The 16,746-nt window shown below is 42.8% G+C and overlaps 1 long non-coding RNA gene across 3 annotated transcripts; it reads right to left on the minus strand.

Moving 5' to 3' along the window:
• Nucleotides 1–1,717: 1,717 nt before the first annotated feature.
• On the minus strand, nt 1,718–14,385 carry LOC118396091 (uncharacterized). Of its 3 annotated transcripts, none has more exons than XR_008066222.1 (5): nt 12,643–14,385; nt 9,643–9,775; nt 8,972–9,049; nt 3,072–3,133; nt 1,718–2,968 (listed from the first exon to the last, which is right to left on the minus strand). It is a non-coding gene; the product is annotated as an uncharacterized LOC118396091 (long non-coding RNA). The 3 variants fall into 3 exon arrangements; XR_008066221.1 differs by having other exon boundaries at nt 10,392–14,383; XR_008066220.1 differs by having other exon boundaries at nt 9,643–14,378.
• Nucleotides 14,386–16,746: the final 2,361 nt, after the last annotated feature.

The following is a 16,746-nucleotide window of genomic DNA, read 5'->3' on the forward strand; positions in this document are numbered from 1 at the left end:
GCCATAAGGTAAAACATCTGTGCATATAGGAATCTGCTCCAAGCCATTTTTCTAATTTGCAATCTGTTATGACAAACCTCACAGTTTGGCTTCCTCATCAGTATGTACATTCAAATGAACTTGCGGTGTGAACACAGGATAACTAAGCGTGATTTGGCATAGCCCACAATCTCTTAATTAGAAAATGTCATTTTCCTGTCGTTTCAATATGCCTTGACTTGCACTGTCAAGACTTCGGGCATGCGCTGAATTATAATAAGGTCATACAAAAGTAATGCAGCAGTATCAGCTTACACACAGTGTGCCGACAGGCATTCATAGATACGCATGCTATTGAGATACATTTATGCATGTCTATGTCTATGCACATGAATACGCTGTAAGGACAGGCACAAAAACAGACACAAAGCTACAGTAGATATAAGTATTGCCTGTTACAACAGGACAGAGATTTCACTTTCATGTCGACTATCCTTGAAAAACAGAATAGAAAGAGGAAATGAGAGCTAGATGAGTAAAGAGTGAGTGAGTGAGTCAGAGAAAGAGAAGTAAAGATTGTGATACTGTGTGTTACTTATTTCCCTATGGGCCCTGGTCAAAAGTAGTGCACTATAAAGGGAATATGGTGCAATTTGGGACGCAGCCTACCTCTTTCTTGCTTGGTCCAAGACACAACACCTAGTCCTTTCTCTCAGCAGTTTGTAGATACAAATCAACTGGATAGGTTTAAGCAATATCCAGCACAGTATCAAAGCTGGCGAAATGTATAGTTTGCATGATGTTGGACATTTTCACATAATTCATTCAACCAGGTTGACATGTCTAGTCATATCGCTCAGGTCTTTCCAGTTCGCAATAAGCATTTGGAAGGTCGGCATCCCTCCAAAGGTGTCGGGCGCCATGCAACAGCTTTTTTTGCACAGCCCTCTCTCCCTTCTCCCGACCGGTGACAGCTGTCAGTCGGAGGCAGGAGGCTTTTTTCAGCGTCAAGCCAGCGGCTACTGGCTTGATTACTCCCTGTCGCATACTTATTTGTATATCTTTATGGATTTGTATTATTTGATACATTGGTTGCCATTTGAAAAAGGTTTGTTGAAAGTACTGTAAGTGATTATGTGTTTGCACAATATATCAGATAACGATGGACAGTCCTGGACACCTGGATCCACCAGTGACAACATGTCAAATCCAGTGAAATCAAATGTTATTGTCAATGGCGACAAAAGTGACATAGTAATCAAATAAGTGACATCGTAAATATATAACGTACTAAGAAAAGACAACGTTAACTAAATCAAGCACAAGAGGTGTGTGATAGAAGAAAATTATCTCTAAATGAAAATAAGATTTAAAAAAATAGCCTATAGAGTATAGTAAGGACATTGTTTGCCCATGTGCATAGTGAGTGGAATAAGGAACATTGCATTAGCAGCATATAAGTAAGTATATGATGTATATACATTAATAGTGCAGTAAGATGACACAACTATTACATTGGTCCAGTAGACAAATACATTTCAGTGTGCGAATCACACCATGACATTCAGGGGTCTCTTGAGTGCAAGCGCCTAATAACTGTGAAAATGATTTAGCTTTTAATGTTGCATGAACACAACCATTCATGATATTTTCATTCGATTATCAAACAAATCATTTCAAAAAGCAGGCTCCATGTTCATCCACTCCATAAGAATTCCAGCATCCTATACTCATGCCATTGATGAATGGTAAAAGACATCTGTTACAAAACACCAAAAAAGTGACCCAAATGACATTCCATTGATTAGGCCTGCATTAATTCATGTGTATTGCCTGACACATTTACCTTTTTTTGTAGCCTGAAAAGTTGGGACATCTGAACTGGGTTTTAGACTGTTTTAAACAGTTTTGAACTGAGTTTTATACTGAAGAAAGTGATGGTCACCCTAACAGACACCTTTAACTTACTAAACTAGGCTACAATGTGCGTCACCATGAACTTCAAATAGGCCTACTGGTAGCCAGTGATGTAGTGGTAAACAAAACAAAGTTGGGTAAACTCTGATTGCCTAAACCCTAAATGCATTTTTCTGAAAAAGGTGGTTAAGGACTAGGCCTACAACACTGCCAGTACCCTACTCTCTCAGCAGAGGCAATTTTACACACATGAACACACGCAGAACAGGTAGCCTACATTTAATATAATACATGAGTTTAATCAAAACATTTTTTACACCCAAGTTCATGAGTTGTCCATAAACACGAGTTAATGTTTGTAGTCTTCACAGATCATGTGACATAAAACACAACCTTTCTTTCCTTACATTAGTGACATTTATTTATTTGTCATTATTAAGCATTTATTGAATTAGAACATTGAACTTAAACTCTGACCTCGGAAACTGCACTGTAAGTCTAGCTATGCCTATGTAACATTTCATTATGTTTCGCCCTGAAAACAGTTCGCATGGGCACACAAATCCAAAATAATGTAGACCTATGCTGAGAGGTGTATAAAATCAAGCACACAGCCATGAAATCTCCATAGACAAGCATTGGTAGTAGAATGGCCTTACTGAATAGCTCAGTGACTTTCAACGTGCCACCGTCATAGGATGACACCTTTCCAACAAGTCAGTGCGTCAAATTACTGCCCTAGAGCGGCCCCAGTCAACTGTAAGTGCTGTTATTGTGAAGTGGAAATGTCTAGGAGCAGCAACGGCTCAGGCATGAAGTTGTAGGCCACACAAGCTCACAGAACGGGAGCGCGCACATAGAGCGTAAAAATCGTCTGTCCTCGGTTGCAACACTCACTACCGAATTCCGAACTGCCTCTGGAAGCAAAGTCAGCACAATAACTGTTCCTCTGGAGCTTCATGAAATGGGATTCCATGGCCGAGCAGCCGCACACAAGCCTAAGATCACCATTGGACGCTGGAGCAGCCCAAACTTGGCACCGTTGCCCTGTAGTAGTGTCTCACTCATGGCCCTGTTTGAAACAATAATGTTACATTGGCATTAAGTAAATACTGTACAAGAAAGAACAGATAGGCAAAGAAACATCTAGGCTAAGTGAATGTAACGTTAAATACCTCCATGGCTATCACATCCACACGATGCTGTGTTAAATATGATGCTGGGGCTGGCCATTGCCCTAATTGAAAGACACAACCGATTAGCAACATGAATAGAGGGGCTTTTTTCTCCTCTGAATGTACATATAACTTTAGTCAATCTTAAGTTAGCAAACCATCTAGCATAGCAAGCTAGCTAGCCAAGTAACTCGGCTAGCAAGGACACAATCAGATAGCAAACTAGTGAGCTTAACAGTGTTTACCATCATTTAGCTAGCTAGCAAAGTCCAAGTTCATGTTTCAAGCTAGCTAGCTAATGTTAGCAAGACATCTAACGCTAGCAAGCTAGCCAAGTATAGTTAAGTAGCTAGGCTCGCTAGCTAGCTTGCGTTATTGGCCTCGTTGACGATAATGTTCTTGTCCTGCTAAGAATTCAAATTGTAACCAGTACCTTTAGGTGTCAGGGAATGTACTGAAGTAAAAGTAAAAGTTGTCAAAAATATAAATAGTAAAGTAAGGTAAAAAAAAACTACTTTAGTAGTACTTTCAAGAACATTTACTTAAGTACTTTACACCAATGTAGGTGACCAATAACCCAATGACCACTCTGACAGAATGACACAGTTCCTTGGCTGAGATGGGAGAACCTGCCAGAACAGTCCCTACAGCATTTCACCAATCTGGGCTTTATGGGAGAGTGGCCAGGCGAAAGCCACTCCTGGACTTGGCAAAGATTGCACATGAATGACTCAGAGCATAAGTCAAAACATTTGGAGACTCTCACAAACACGATGGAGAACACCATCATATTCGTAAGAGTCTCCCCTTTCCATGGAATGGTCAAAAGGTTTTGTAGGTCAAATCGTTCGAAAGCTACAGACATTTGGTGTGAGAAGATTTTCAGGATGTCTCATTGTTTGTCAAATATCTGCCACCTTTCACCACAGATGCAGAGGTATGACATCAGCGGTTATGGAGGAATGAGAAGCATCCAGTGGAATAAAAATGATATCGCTAGTTTAAAACTGGCGGATTTTAATGGTTTTTTTTGTTTTTATTTTACTTCGATTCACGTACTGGTGTGTCATAAAAGAGTTCCAATTCATTTTGATTACTTCTTTTTTCATTTTCTCTTTAAAAATCTTAATTTCTCTCATTTAGCTCTTTCTTCATTTGTCAACACTCTCATCATTCGTTTTTTTTCTGTTATGGGTAATGAAGATTGAATCTGAAAGACGCAGCAGATGAAATACAGAGGATTTGAACAAAAATGGAACTCTTTGGCCTGAATGCAAAGCGCTATGTCTGGAGAAAAATCAGGCATAGCTCATCACCACTCTAACACCATTCCTACCGTGAAGCATGGTGGTGGCAGCATCATGCTTTTCAGCAGCAGGGACTGGTAGACTGGTAAGGATAGAGGGAACAATGAATGGAGCCAAAAACCGGCAAATCCTTGACGAGAGCCTGCTTCAGAGTCCAAACGACCTTAGACTGTGGTAAAGATTTACCTTCCTACAGAACAATGACCCCAAGCACATACTGTATACAACTCAAGCACATAAACACATATACTATGCCATCCACATATTCTTCAGATATACTATATATTCTATCTACATACTATCCATAATGGCTATACATGCCATCACTAGGGTTGCAAGGGTCGGAAACTTTCCAGGAAAATGTTGCTTAAATTCATAAAAAATGTTAGCTTATAACAGTTAACCTTTATTGTGGGATACACAAAAGGCAATTCTATGTCTTGTGGCATATTTTGGTTAAACGATCCCCAATTCAACGGAATTGCAACACTCTGCATGCACAGTGCACTCTTCCATCACATGTACAGCTGATTCTCAATATCTTGCACACAAATGAGATGCTATTGAGCCAACACTACTACACTGTCTGAGCCAAGGACTACATGCTTTCTGGTAAATTTTGATTACAATACTGGGTAGGGTGATTATATTTTATATGACATACATGCTTTTTTGTTAACTAGTAAATAGTAGCCTACAGCAAAGTGTGTTTAAATTATTTCTAACTTGTTAACAATTTCTGCGAGTTAGTTTTTACTACCATGTGGGTTTTAGCTTTCTTGAGCCTGCTAACTGAGGAGTGTTAATTCACCTGTTCCAATAAATGTTTCATTTTAAAACCGTTCTTACAATGGAGTTGTTTAATCTAGCTGCTTAACTATTTATCTGTACATGGAATTGTATTATTTATTTATTTTTTACTCTTTTTTTTATCATCTTTAAAAGGAAAATGCCACGGGCACAATCTGATATGTGGAGACATTTCAGTGCAGCCAATGTAGAAAGAAAAGCTGTGTACATTTGCAAATACTGTGCCAAATCATATGTGAAAAATGCAACAAAGAGGCAGAATCATCTGGCCAGGTGCATAAAGTTCCCTCAGCGCTCACAACAACCCCTGACAAGTCCCTCTACTTCTATTTGAGGTGAAAATTATGAATCAGATACATAATCGATAGCAACAGCTCATGGTCCTCCTGGAATCGTAAGTTTGTTTGACTCAATGGAGGAACGTAGTCAGAGAAATGCTGATGAATGTCTTGCTCGAGCCGTGCGTGTATGCAACTGGTTCACCTCTGATGCTCACAGGCAATGTGTATTGAAAGAGATTTCTGAATGTTCTTCGCCCAGCATACACCCCTCCAACCAGACATGCTTTATCTACTCATTTGCTGGATGCAGAGTTCAACAGAGTTCAAGTAAAGGTCAAGCAAATCATAGAGAAAGCAGACTGTACTGCAATCCTCTCTGATGGGTGGTCGAATGTTCGTGGGCAAGGAATAATGAACTACATCATCTCCACCCCTCAACCAGTATTCTACAAGAGCACAGACAAGGGACAACATACACACCGGTCTCTACATTGCAGATGAGCTTAAGGCAATCATTAATAACCTTGGACCACAGAAGGTATTTGCACTGGTGACAGACAATGCTGCGAACATGAAGGCTGCTTGGACTAAAGTGGAAGAGTCCTAACCTCACGTCACACCCATTGGCTGTGCTGCTCATGCATTGAATTGGTTAGGTATGTGAAGGGTCTACAAGTTATAACAGCAATCTACCTCACCAAGTAAAGTGTGAAGAATAAGACCACCACATTAAAGCTGCCCAGCAACACCCGATGGGATGGTGTTGTCATCATGTTTGACAGTCTCCTGGAGGGGAAGGAGTCTCTCCAAGAAATGGTCATATCACAGTCTGCCGATATGGATAGCCCCATCAAGAGGATCCTCCTGGATGATGTATTTTGGGAGAGAGTGGTAAAAGTAAGTAAGTACAAAGAAGTACACTACCAAGCAAAGGCTTTGGGATAGAGATGCAATATGGCAGTCGTGCCTACATATCTCATCAGCCACCTGGTGAAAGGGACTTGTGGATCAGAGGCTCTTTCTTTACTTAGAAATGTACTTGTTTTTGAAAGAAAATCACTTTTTTTGTCCATTAAAATAACATCAAATTCATCTGAAATATAGTGTAGACATTGTTAATGTTGTAATTGACTATTGTAGCTGGAAACGGTTGATTTGTTAATGGAATATCTACATAAGCGTACAGAGGCCCATTATCAGCAACCGTCACTCCTGTGTTCCAATGGCACGTTGTGTTAGCTAATCCAAGTTTATCATTTTAAAAGGTTAATTGATCATTAGAAAACCCTTCTGCAATTATGTCAGCGCAGCTGAAAACTGTTGTTTAAGATTAAAGAAGCAATAAAACTTGCCTTCTTTAAACTAGTAGAGTATCTGGAGCATCATCATTTGTGGGTTCGATTACAGGCTCAAAATGGCCAGAAACAAAGGCCTTTCTTCTGAAACTCGTCAGTCTGTTCTTATTCTGAGAAATGAAGGCTATTCCACGCGAGATATTGCCAAGAAACTGAAGATCTTGTACAACACTGTGTACTCCTCCCTTCACAGAACAGCACAAACTGTCTCTAACCAGAATAGAAAGAGGAGTGGGAGGCCCTGGTGCACAACTGAGCAAGAGGACAAGTACATTAGACTGTCTGGTTTGAGAAACAGACGCCTCACAAGTCCTCAACTGGCAGCTTCATTAAATAGTACCCACAAAACACCAGTTTCAATGTCAACAGTGAAGAGGCGACTCCGGGATGCTGGCCTTCTAGGCAGAGTTGCAAAGAAAAAGCCATGTCTCAGACGTGCCAATATAAATAAATGATTAAGATGGGTAAAAGAACAGACACTGGACAGAGGAACTCTGCCTAGAAGGCCAGCATCCCGGAGTCACCTCTTCACTGTGGAGCTGCCACAGGGCCTACCAGGCTGGGGAGACATACTGGAGGCCTGGTACGTGGAACCAGAACAGGTATCAGCGGACTGGGGAGATGCACTGGAAGCCTGGTGCGTGGAGCAGGCACCGGATACACTGGAGGCGCACTGGAGGTCTCAACCGTAGAGCCGGCACAACCCGTCCTGGCTGGATGGTTACTTTCGCCCGGAAAATGTGTGGCGCTGGCACAGGACGTACTGGGCTGTGCAGACGCACCGGAGACACAGTGCACAGAGCCGGCGCAGGATATCCTGGGCCGAAGAGACGCACTGGAGGCCAGGCGTGCTGAGACACCACCATCCGTCCTGGCTGAATATCCACTTTAGCCAATCCCCCCCAAAAAAAAAAATGTTTTTTGGAGTGGCTTCCCAGGCTTCCTTGCCAGACTTGACTTTATGTAAAGCTGGTCCCCTTTACTAGCTGCTTCCACCTTCCTCGCTGCTTCCACCTGCTTCCACGGCAGGCGATCCTTTCCAGCTAGGATCTCCTCCCACGTCCAAGATCCCTTTTGTCTTCCCATGTCCACTCTGTCTGCTCCTCCCGGCCACGCCGCTTGGTCCGTTTGTGGTGGGTTGTTCTGTCATGAACGTCGTCTTGAAAATGACCGGACCAAGGTGCAGCGTAGTGAGCGTACATTTTTTCTTTATTTCTTTAAATGTCGCCATTTAAACAAAACAATCAACAACAAAACGAACGTGAAGCTCCCTAAGGCTATACCTGCATCAAACGAAGACAACTACCCACAAAATACAAAAGGAAAAAAGGCTGCCTAAATATGATTCCCAATCAGAGACAACGATAGACAACTGTCCCTGATTGAGAACCATACCCGGCCAAAACATAGAAACACAGAACATAGAGTTCCCCACCCGAGTCACACCCTGACCAACCAAACATAGAGAATAAAAAGATCTCTACGGTCAGAGCGTGACACACAGAAGGTTTGCAACTCTGAATATTCCACACATACATATATATATATATATATATATATATATATATATATATATATATATATATATATATATTGTATATGCAGTGCATTGAGAAAGTAGTCAGATTGTTTTTCCCCCTCATCAATCTACACACAATACCCCATAATGACAAAGTAATAACAGGTTTTTAAATTTTTGCAATTTTATCAAAATTAAAAACTGTCAGAGTGGACATCAGGTTCTTGGTCACCTCCCTCACCAAGGCCCTTCACTCTCAATTGCTCAGTTTGGCCGGGCGGCCAGATCTAGGAAGAGCAACACATTATTTTCTGTCACAGCAGTGTTCTTTTACATAAATAGGATGTGATGTTGTTCTGTAACCAGTGTAATATGGGTCATGCTAATGTCACTATCCTATTACTTGATGGCCCATAGTCCACCAATATGTAATGCAGGTGAGCCATTGTTTACTTGACTGACCATTCTGGTCGGTAGTTCGCACTAGGTAGGAATCAACTATGTGTATAAACAGACAATGTGCTGAACTAGCAGGCAAACATAATGTAGCTAGCTATTTTGGTTTATTACCAACAAAGTAATTATTGAATCACAAAGGATAACAAAAAATGCATACAGCATTTCTTACCTCTCTTTCAGTGTTGGGGTTTGCGCAACCACAACTTGTACCACCTCAGGTTCCTGTCAAACTGGCTAACATTGTCATCTACAAAGCAAAGACACTAATATTATCATGTAAAAAATCTGCACATCTGACATTAGCTAGTTGAAATAAAGGCATTTGGCATCTTGTGGGGTTTATTGCAGTGTAGCTACATGATGATATCAAATCAAATTTTATTGGTCACATACACATGGTTAGCAGATGTTAATGCATGAGTAGCGAAATGCTTGTGCTTCTAGTTCCGACAGTGCAGTAATATCTAACAAGTAATGTAACAATTTCACAACAACTACCTAATACACACAAGTGTAAAGGGATGCATAAGAATATGAACATATAAATATATGGATATGGATTGTTAGATTGCTTTGAGTACAAAACAGTCTGAATACATAGAATCTTATCTTGCTAGTTAAGTGGTTGGGTTAGCTAGCTTGAACATAGAACACATTAAGGTTAGCAGCTAACGTGGTTAGTAGGTAACGTAGCTATCAAACCAAATAATTTAACCAAACAGTTACCTAGCTACCAGTCCATGAGAATGGCGGGTATTTTTTCATCCGTCTTCCACATTTCTAAATTAATTCCAATGTTCATCCGGGTTCTGGATTGGTCATGAAAGGGTAAAGCCCTACCTTCTCTCAGCTCACTGGTCACCATAGCAGCACCCACCCGTAGCACGCGCTCCAGCAGATATATTTCACTGGTCACCCCCAAAGCCAATTCCTCCTTTGGCCGTCTTTCCTTCCAGTTCTCTGCTGCCAATGACTGGAACAAATTGCAAAAATCACTGAAACTGGAGACTCATATCTCCCTCACTAACTTTAAGCATCAGCTGTCAGAGCAGCTTACAGATCCTTGCACCTGTACATAGCCAATCTGTAAATAGCCCATCCAACTACCTCATCACCATATTGTTATTTATTTTCTGCTCCTTTGCACCCCAGTATCTCTACTTGCACATTCATCTTCTGCACATCAATCACTCCAGTATTTAATTGCTAAATTGTAATTGCTTTGCCACTATGGCCTATTTATTGCCTTACCTCCCTAATCTTACCTCATTTGCACAAACTGTACTTTCTATTGTATTATTGACTGTATGTTTGTTTATTCCCATGTGTAACTCTGTGTTATTGTTTGTGTCGAACTTCTTTGCTTTATCTTGGCCAGGTTGCAGTTGTAAATGAGAACTTGTTCTCAACTGGCCTACCTGGTTAAATAAAGGTTGAATTGATTCAGATCCAAGAACCAATAATGATGCTTGTTTCTTTTGTCCCTGATACAAGGACAGTTTATTTGCAAACAAGTTAGCTAGCTTGTTGACTTCGTCTGCTCTGTGTTTGTTTTTGATGTCTGTAACGTTATATTGAAATTGACTTACACTTCTGCTCCTGGGCCATGGCAGCAGGGTAATTCGAGTAGGCAGGATTTCATGCAAAGGCACACCCTGCCCAGAAGGCGAGCCCAAGGCATCTCAGGGCTCAATCTCTTTGTTTTCGTTCAACGTGAAAACACTACACAAGAAGTGGGGCAGCATAGGGTCACCCACGACCTACGGATCAGGTAGGAGTCAGGTAGGAGACCTGCGCCAACTTCCCGTGCTTACCGGAGAGAGAGAGGGACCGGGCAGGCACCGTGTTATGCCGTGGGGTGCATGTGCATAGCCCGGTGCAGTACATCCCAGCTCCTCGTATCGGGTGGGCATCGAGCCAGGTGCCATGAAGCCGGCTCAGCACATCTGGTCGCCAGTGCGTCTCCTCGGGCCGGTGTACATGGCACCAGCCTTACGCATGGTGTCCCCGGTTCGCCAGCACAGCACAGTGCGGGCTATTCCACCTCGCCGCACTGGCCTGGCTACGGGGAGCATTCAACCAGGTAAGGTTGGGCAGGCTCGGTACTCAAGAGCTCCAGTGCGCCTTCACGGTCCGGTCTGTCCGGTGCCACCTCCACGTACCAGCCCTCCGGTGGCAGCCCCCTGCACCAGGCTGTCTCTCTGTCTTCTCCCTACAGGTGCTCCTGCCTGTCCAGCCCTGCTTAGAGCCTTCATCTCCAGCGTTGCCAGAGTCTCCCGTCTGTCCTGAGCTGCCAGATTCTCCCGTCTGTCCTGAGCTGCCAGGGCTGCCAGTATGTCCTGAGCTGCCAGAGCCGCCAGTATGTCCTGAGCTGCCAGAGCCGCCAGTCTGTCCTGAGCTGCCAGAGCCGCCAGTCTGTCCTGAGCCCTCAGTCAGCCAGGGGCTGCCAGAGCCGTCAGTCAGCTAGGAGCTGCCAGAGCCGTCAGTCAGCCAGGATCTGCCAGAGCCGCCTGTCACTCCGTCGCAGCCTGAGTCTCCCGCCCGTCCGGCGCTGCCGGAGTCTCCCGCCCGTCCAGTGCTGCCGGAATCTCCCGTCCATTGGGACCCGTGGCGTGTCCCCAGTCCAAGGTCGGCAGCAAGGGTGGCCTCTCCAAAGAGGCCACGGAGGCGGGCTAAGAGGCGCAAAAAAACTATGGTGAAGTGGGGTCCACGTCCGGAGCCAGAGCCGCCACCGCGGACAGATGCCCATCCCCTATAGGTTCAGTTTTTTTTCGGGGGGGGGGACACACTTACCACGCTGCGTTTTGGGCCTCCGATCCTTCTCGCTACTCCTCCACAGAAGAGGAGGATGAGATCTCTGACAGTATCACTTGTTGTGTCATCCTCAATGATTTTAAATGCATTATGTCCACATATGTGGTTGTATTTTACATTGGCAAATACATTGAATCAAATTAAAATCAGAACAAATGTAAGGAATTCATAGAAAAAATAAAAACAGCTTGCATCCTCTGGCTGGCTATGGTTAGCTTGAAAGAGGCAGGCCGAATTTGACATGAGAGAAATTCCTTCTTGTTTTCTTTCAAATTAACTCATGGCTCGATGGCTTATAGCTATCCTCTGAGTGGAGGCAAATCACCAGAGATGCAAAAGTGGCCTGACAAGGGCTTATAGCGGTCCTATGAGTAGGGGCTACGCGCCAGAGATGCAAATCAAGTCTTGAATGGCAAACTCCACTGGACCGCTGGCGGTAGGAATTTATCTGGTCTAATGAAAAGCGGAAAAGAGCAAGTGTTTTTGCATACTGGGTTTCTTCCATTGAAAATGATTGACTTTTTGACGTTTCAGCTACATGCAAACATAATGCCACTATTCAGGTTTGGTACCTATCTTGAGTAGGGTTCCACATTTTTGGTCAATTTTGTTGTAGACTAACTGACCTTCATTAATCGGTTAACAAACAGTTACATTGTTTATAGGGAAACTACAAGCAGAAAAGAGAATGTAAACCAGGGAAAAACACACACCTCTGTGAACCCCCCCAAAACACACAACCCTCCACAAAGCAAAAAAAAGTTAAATAACCTTACCCTATTTTGAACCACCCCTCCCCTTGTAAATGTCGATCTGTCCCAAAGTACATCCCTAACCTTGAGTGTGTCAAGTTAAATGCCTGAAACCTAACATAAATGATTATGACTGCTAATTGTGACAGAGTAAAATTTGTATCAAAACTGAGGAGTCCAGTAACAATACCAAGGAATCAACCCTACAATTCTTTATAGGAAGAAACCACAAGTAGCGTATATGACCCGTAGAAACAGGTAAAGACTGATTCACCTGTGACTTGAGGTTGTTGGCCGACCGGAGTCGTAAGAGGAAGAGAAAGAGAAGTCGAGGGGAGAAATATATAAAGCGGATTTTGATGGTTGATGGGGTTTGTGTAAGCTTTACATTGGACTGGTTGAAAGCCGGTGCGTCTTAAACCTACCTTGAGAAGATTATTTGGCACTCCCCCCCCCCTTCCTTGCTCTTTTGTTGGAGCTCAGTGCCAAGCACATCCCTTCATATTAAGGGAAATGACTGTTTGATTCCTGGAAAGGCTGAGCAGGTAGGAGGAGCTGGCAGAGAGTTCATCCACAGGACATAGAGGGATAGGGGGGAGGGAGGAGAGAGAGAGGGGGAAGAAGGGAAAAATAGGGAGAGAGAGAGAGAGAGAGGGGAAGACATAGAGCCCATGGGGAAGAGAAGGAAACTAGGAAGGAAAATGATTATGAGGAATAAGGAGAGCAAATGTGTGAGAAAAGCCTGACATGACAGCACATGAGCTTGAGGTTAGAATGGGGGAAAACCAGACAATAGTTCAACTTGTTTCCTTGAGCCTGACATTCACATGGTTATAGTTACTTCTGGTATGAGTCAAAATCTAGAAATAACAATATTAACACAACATTGCACAACAGATAGATGGTGTCTAACTGGCACTATATATTCTACTAGTCAATAGCCTCAGTAAGGGAGTGGCTATTTTGGGACGCAGCCATAGTTTAGAATGCTGTTAGTGAATCATCCAAGACCTACAGTTGTAGGATCTTAATTTGAGTTTGCTACAGCAGGAAAATAAACCTGCAGCCACAAGAAATGTGGATTATTATGTGGATTAATGATTAATGGACATGTTTTGTATGTGTTGATACATTTTTCATTAGGGCAAATCAAGTCTGATATTTTAAAGGGAAAATTACAAACTTTAGAAGCTTTTTAAAACCATGAATACAAACGTGTGCATTTCCTGCTGTGCAGGAACATTCTCAGCAACAAAGAGTGGTCAAATTAAGATCTCACATCTGTATGTCAGGCTTTTCCACACCCCTTATTAGTAACATCCAGGTGCTAGGGGTTGTGAAACCACTAAAGAGAAAAGACTGTGGTAATATTATTGACTGTGACTGTAGAAGACCAGTTCTTTGGTCGAAACATGTTGCATCATATGAAGTTAAGTGACATAGACAATCCACCTTTTAAAGGCAGTATTCAAAGTAAATGCTGCAGATATCATCTCAATTGGAAAACACCTTCAATGTCAAGCGTGCTCCAACATGGACTCAGATTATTTTCCCTTTTGTACTTTAACCATTTGTACATTGTTACAACACTGTATATATACAACATATGACATTTGTAAAGTCTTTATTCTTTTGGAACTTTTGTTTACTGTTCATTTGTATTGTTTATTTCACTTCTGTATATTATCTACTTCACTTGCTTTGGCAACATTAGCATATGCTATCCCATGCCAATAAAGCCCCTTGAATTGAATCACGGCCATAGTCATTTTATGATCTGCCTTTTAACTATATTGTATGAAAGAATGTGTAGTTTAGTCATTATTTGAAGGAGCTGTGGTTTCTCACATTTGCCAAGTAGTTTGCTGTTGTTTATCTCTGCAATCTGATCCACATTGAACTAACCATTAGCATTATTTATGACCAGAATGTCTGGATCTATGCTAGCTAATTAGCTAAATATTGTGCTACTTTACACAGACAAAGGTGAAGCCGATTGAATGGTTACAGGTCAGGTAACAAAGGAGGGGGGAACACCACAAGAGAGAGGAATCTAAATACTAATCAATGATAAAGCTGACCAAAGTTAGGCTATGAGTCAACATAATATATTACATTGGAAGCGACAGACAGACATTCAGTGGCACCCTGACAGCCATTATACTCAAGTTAAATCATCAAGCAATTAGCATTGTAAAGCAATCCAAAATGAACATGTTCGATTACCAGGTCATGATAAGGTTATAGGTAGAGTTTGGCCACAGTAAATAAGTAGGCAATATTTCTAGACCGAAAGGGAGTGCAACATAAGGATTGACATGTTATTTAGTATTTACATACTTTAGGAGGGAGCACTAATCAGATAAGGATTCAAACATAAATATACATCCATTGTAGCCTACACTGAATTTAGTTTTTGGGAAAAATATCTACTCAAAACCTAATCAGCTGCAATTCCTCCAACAACAAACCCCTACACACAGGCGTCCGTCTGTCTGTCTCGCTGGCAACTCAATGTCCTGTGGAAGAAGGACATAGCCCCCACTGTGGTTTCCATAGTGGGGTCAACATGGTACAGAACAGCACACTCTGACACAATACAAGGTTAGGTGGAGGGAACAGGACGAGCCGAGACTCAAGGAACACTGTGCTCTAAGGTCAACCCATAACTGTATGCCTTAAAGGTCAATGATCCACTATACCACTATACCACACACAATCTTCTTCCCGTGATTCCTTATAGGTACCAGACACCGTGAGGACGGCACGTTTTTTGGTTTTTGTCCCAATGATGTCACCTCCTTCAGGTGAAAACCACACTGTTGTTTTGACTGAGCCTCTACTCTCAACTCTTGCCTCTTCCAACATTACGTAATCCCCACCAAATAAAAGAGGATGGTGGATATCCGTTCCCAACTCTATTCTTCATGCATGTGGCCTCATATCCCTTTACTTTTGGCCAAATGGGACTTTGTGCAACGGTCCTATTGTGCTAGCGGACAGGGAAGGAGACCCACAGGGCCCCCGCTGATACTGTGCGGCCGCATCTCGGTTTTCTTCTCGGGAGTCCCTGGTGTCTTTCAGCCTCAGCGTCGGAGCTGTGTGTGATGATGACGCTTCCTGTGTCTGTACACCACAATGGGGCCCGGAGATGTAACCTGAACCCCCCTCCCCTCCCCTCCCCGTGGGACACAATGACAGTGTCCCCATGCAGGCTTGAAAAGGCTTTGTGCAGGTGCAGGGATTCTGCTTTCAGTGGTGCTTACCTGCCCTGCCCTGCCCTGCCCTGCCCTGTCCTTCCATTCTCTTTCTCTTGCCTCCTGTATCTCTCTATTTCTATTAAACTATTTACCTCCCTGCATGCCTGCAACCTCGTATTTGTATGTTTATTTATATGTATTTTTTCAGTATTTTATCACATGCGGGTTCTCAATCCCTTCCTTGTGGAACCCCAGAGGGACGGCACATTATGTTCTAGCTCAGCACTAAAGCACTCAATTGATTCAGCAACAATCAATTATGGTAGTACTGGGCAAGAACAAAATGTGCACCCCACTGTCTACTTAATAGACCACCACATAATAACATAGAACAATCATTGCAAGTTCAACCTTAAAAATGTTAAGTAGCAATCACAGTGCTCTCCATGAGTCTCACCAATTAACTCTCTCTCTATACACAGTACATCCTCCCGCTTTCCAGATAATGTGCGTTTTCAGTAAAGTAATGTAAGTGGTACATTATTGTTGAGAACATTTAATGTGACTCTGTGAGACTTTGAGAAGAGCTTTAGTTAGTATAAATAGGTTAATGCATCCTCCTAATGCATTATCTGGAGCAAGGGAGAGTGAGTGAGACAAATACATTCCCACAGGTAGAGGTCACCTCCCATGGGAGAGATAGCCCTCCTTCTCTCCATGGAACTTTGAAAGAAACTGGATTTTGTTTACCGGTAGCAGGAGAGAAAAGACGGGTAGGCCCAAAACCATACTCAACATTTTTCAGTCTTTTTCTCACACCAACACACACACACACACACACACACACACACACACACACACACACACACACACACACACACACACACACACACACACACACACACACACACACACACACACACACACACACACACACACAGAGAGAGAGATTCCCACGCACGTACGAACACAAGCACAGACACATCTCAGTGCATTAACCTGCTAATGGATTGACCCCACCGCCCTCTCTCTTTGTGTCCCGGCCGGATCACTTTCCTCCAATTAGACCAGTGAACAGCAGGTGAGCTGAATTCCCTCACACACCCAAAGGAAGTCAGCGAGCAGGAAAACAAGTCTTCCAATACATTGACCTATATGTATGAAAGGCATTATTCCCA

Source organism: Oncorhynchus keta, chromosome 17, assembly GCF_023373465.1.
Source record: "Oncorhynchus keta strain PuntledgeMale-10-30-2019 chromosome 17, Oket_V2, whole genome shotgun sequence".
Classification (NCBI taxonomy): domain Eukaryota; kingdom Metazoa; phylum Chordata; class Actinopteri; order Salmoniformes; family Salmonidae; genus Oncorhynchus; species Oncorhynchus keta.